The sequence below is a fragment of the Arachis ipaensis genome, chromosome B9, assembly GCF_059453495.1.
Source record: "Arachis ipaensis isolate K30076 ecotype BB chromosome B9, ASM5945349v1, whole genome shotgun sequence".
Lineage (NCBI taxonomy): Eukaryota > Viridiplantae > Streptophyta > Magnoliopsida > Fabales > Fabaceae > Arachis > Arachis ipaensis.
The window spans coordinates 89,524,145-89,528,595 of NC_142444.1; the positions used below are offsets into that span (position 1 = coordinate 89,524,145).

Consider the following 4,451-nt stretch of genomic DNA (forward strand, 5'->3'; position numbering starts at 1 on the left):
CCTTGATTATTATTGAAGCCTTGCTGAGGCTTCTGTTGATCCTTCCATGAAAGGTTAGGATGAGTCCTCCATGAGGGGTTGTAGGTGTTTCCATAGGGTTTTCCCATGTAATTCACCTCTTCCATGGTGGGTTGGACAGGATCATAAGCTTCTACTTCAGAGGAAGCTTCTTGAGTGCTGCCAGCTGCAGCTTGCATTCTAGTCAAATGCTGAGAGATTATTTTGACCTGCTGGGTCAAGATCTTATTCTGAGTCAATATGGCATTCAGAGTGTCAACTTCAAGAACTCCGTTCTTCTAAGGGACCCCATTGTTCATAGGATTTCTCTCAGAGGTGTACATGAATTGGTTGTTTGCAACCATCTCAATAAGTTCTCTTTCCTCTTCAGGCGTTTTCTTCAAGTCTAGTGATCCACCTGCAGAGCTGTCCAATGATATTTTGGACATCTCACACAGACCATCATAGAAGATACCTAGGATAGACCATTCTGAGAGCATGTCAGGAGGACACCTCCTTATCAGTTGCTTGTATCTTTCTCAAGCTTCAAAGAGGGATTCACCTTCTTTTTGTCCAAAGGTTTGAACTTCCACTCTGATTTTTCTCATCTTTTGAGGAGGAAAGAATTTAGCCAAGAAAGCATTAACCAACTTTTCCCAAGAGTCTAAGCTTTCTTTAGGTTGAGAATCCAACCATATCCTAGCTCTATCTCTAACAGTAAAAGGAAAGAGCATAAGTCTGTAGACCTCAGGATCCACTCCGTTGGTCTTAACAGTGTCACAGATTTGCAAGAATTTCGACAGGAATTGGTGTGGATCTTCCAATGGAAGTCCATGGAACTTGCAATTCTATTGCAGAAGAGAGAATAACTGAGGCTTAAGCTCAAAGTTGTTAGCTCTAATGGTAGGTATGGAGATAATTCTTCCATAGAAATTAGAGATTGGTATGGTGTAGACACCAGGAACCTTTCTTGCATCTCTTCCATTATTAGCATTGCCTACCATGTCTTCAGCTTCTTGTTCAAAATTTTGTAAGAGGTTTCTTCCAGAGTGTTGTGCTTTAACTTGTTGTAAATGCCTCCTTAGAGTCCTCTCAGGTTCAGGGTCAGGATTAAAGAGAGGTTCTTTATCTTTGTTCCTGCTCATAAATAAGAAAAAGAAAACAAGAAAGAAGAAGAATGGGAGCTCTATGTTCAAGAACAGAGGACACCCTGTGAGATGTGAAGAAGAAAGAAGAATGATAATAGAAAGAAGATAGAAAGAATTCGGCTATGAGGAGTAGAGAATTCGAAAATTGTAAAATAAAAAGAGAAATAATAAACAAAGATAATTTAATTATTGATTGAATTTAAAAATTAAAAGATAATTAACTAAAAAGATTTGAAAATTAAACTATGAATTTCGAAAAAGAAGATAGAGAAATAGAGAAGATATTTTCAAAAATTAGAAGAGAGAAGAATTAGTTAGGAAGATTTGAAAAGAAGAAAGGAAAAACAAGTAACTAATTAAGAAAGATTTGAAAACAGGATAAGATAGAAGATTAGAAAAGATTTGAATTTAAAATTTAAAATTATAAAAGATAATATAGAAATTTAAAAGATTTGAAAGAGATTTGATTTTGAAAATTGAAATTGGAAAAGATAAGATAAGAATTTGAAAAATATTTGAAAAATATTTGAAAGAGATAAGATTTGAAATTTGATTTTAGAAAAAGATTTGATTATGAAATTTGAAATAAGATGAGATAAGATTTTTGAATTTTAAAGAAAGATAAAAAGATAAGATAGCAATTTGAAAAAGATATGATTTTTGAAAAGATTTGAATTTGAAAAAGATTTGAATTTGAAATTTAAAACTAAGATAAGATAAGATAATAATTTTGAAATTAAAATTTGAAATCTTTTTTGATATTTTCAAAAATTAAGATAAAAAAGATAGAAAAGATATTTTTTATTTTTTGAATTAATAAAGAAAGAGAAAAACAACTAAAAGACACCAAATTTAGATCTAAGACTCTAGAATTCGAAAATTGCAAAGAAAAACACAAAGAGACACTAAACTTAAAAATTTTAAGATCAAAACAAAAAGAAAAACAAGAACAATTTGAAGATAAAGAAGAACACCAAGAACAAGTTTTTAAAAATTTAAAGAAACAAAGAACACACACAAAACACCAAACATAAGTTTTGACACAAGACTCAAACAAAAGACACTATTTTTGAAAATTTTTGGAAAAAAAAGCAAGAAATTCGAACTCTAATAAGAACAAGAACAAAAGACTCAAACCAAAGATCAAGATTAATAAAGAAAAGAAAAGGTTTTTGAAAAATTTTTTATTTTTTCGAAAAAAGAAAATAAAAGACTCAAACAAAATTAAAGACAATATCTAATCTAAGCAACAAAATAATCTGTTAGTTTGTTCAAACTCGAACAATCCCCGGCAACGGCGCCACAAACTTGGTGCGCGGAATTACACTTCGCACAACGGAACCAGCAAGTGCACTAGGTGGTCCAAGTAATACCTGAGTGAGTCAGGGTCAATCCCACGAGGATTGTTGGCTTGAATCAAGCTGTGGTTATCTTGTAGATCTTAGTCAGGCAGATAGAAAAGTTGTTTGTTTGTTTAAAGCACATAAAAGTAAAATAAAGATAACGTTACTCAATTGAAGGTGAATGCAATGATAAGAAGATGGTTAAGGCTTCGGAGATGCTTTATTCTTCTGGATCAATTCGGTTTTACTGTCTCCTCCAACTGTGAATGATTTCTTCTATGGCAGGCTGTATGTGATCAACGTCTCTCTTGAGAGGTCACCGATTCTCCTCCAGAGCTGAACACCAAGGTTAGTGCGCATCCAATCTGATTGAGGGTGAAGCTCCTACAGTCCATTCCCCTTGATGATCCTACTCAAAACGCCACAGACAGGGATGGACCGAGGTTCACATAGACGGGGGCATTTGCCCCCACTAAGTTTAAAAATAAAGTAATAAGTACATATATGTATATATATTTGCCCCTAACATAAATATATTTTTTTCGACAAAAATTTATAAAATTTTATTTCGAGATTTATATTAAAATAATTTTTTTTTAAAGTTAACATGTAACAATATTTATTTTGTTAAACTTGATTTAATATCACAATTGAAAATAAGTAAATAAATTAACTCAATAAAACAATAATTAACAGTGATAATATAATTTTTTAAATTAATTAATTAGTTAATTACCAAACTAAAATTTTCTAAATATAAGCAAAATTATGAGTATCTTTTTTGTCTTAAAAAATTAGTTGAGATAAGAAAGAATAGTATCTATTTATTAATTGATATTCTTTATTTTAAAATTATATAGTACTTTTTATTTTTATCTCTTAAATAATTTTGTTTGTAACAACTATTTTAGATTAAAAAGTATTTTATGTTACAAATATTATAACAAAAAAAAACTTCCTAATTGAATGAGAGGTAATTAATATTTGAAAATTATAATGAGTAGTAGAACAATTGTTTAAAAGATTCAACGCATGTAGAATGACAAAACCTTGTGCCAGTTCAACGCATTCATAAGGATGAAGAACGAAGATATATCTTAAAATAAGGAATCAGACACGGATTGAAGATATAACAGTAATACTTTATTAATCCATAAAACTCAGTAGAGCTCCTCCCCTCAACCTAGGAGGTTTAGAGACTCATATTGATAGAAAATACAATAAAAGGTTTGAAAAATGCCAGGAGAGATTGACTGTCTAACAAAAGGGTGATCTTCTCCTTTAAATACTAAACTAATAACTAAGGATTATAGAAATATGATAGGCTTAGGCTTGTAATGCAAAGATCCACTTTCGGGGCCCACTTGGTGAGTGTTTGGGCTGAGCTTTAGTGTCTCCCACGTGCTAGGATGCTCCTTGAGCATTGAACGCTGGCTAGGGACACCTTTATGGGCGTTGGACACTGGCCACTTCTCTGTGGGCGTTGGACGCCTGGACTGGGGTAGATAATTGACGTTAAACGCCAGTTTTGGGCCTTCAATTCTGAAGCAAACTATGGACTATTATATATTTCTGGAAAGCCCTGAGTGTTAGATTTCCATAACCATTGAGAATGTTCCATTTGGACTTATGTAGCTCCAAAAAAGCTCTTTCGAGTGCAAGGAGGTCAGATCTTGACAGCATCTGCAGTGCTTTCTCTGCCTCTAAATCAGACTTTTGCTCCAGCTCCTCAATTTCAGCCAGAAAATACCTAAAATTGCATAAAAAACACACAAACTCAAAGTAGAATCTAAAAATGTGAATTTTTCACTAAAACCTATGAAAAATTAACAAAACTTAAACAAAATATACTAAAAATTGTATGAAAATGATGGCAAAAAGCATATAAAATATCCACTCATCACTTATCTTGATTCAAAATTTTAGGTTTGGTGTTCCATTAGTGATCTTTTTGTTTAATTTA

At 32.2% G+C, this 4,451-nt stretch overlaps 1 non-coding gene across 1 annotated transcript; it reads left to right on the forward strand.

Annotated features, from left to right (window-relative positions):
• Positions 1 to 490: 490 nt before the first annotated feature.
• LOC148545402 (small nucleolar RNA R71) lies at positions 491 to 599 on the forward strand. The gene has a single exon (XR_015901680.1). It is a non-coding gene; the product is annotated as a small nucleolar RNA R71 (small nucleolar RNA).
• The last annotated feature ends 3,852 nt before the right edge of the window (positions 600 to 4,451 follow it).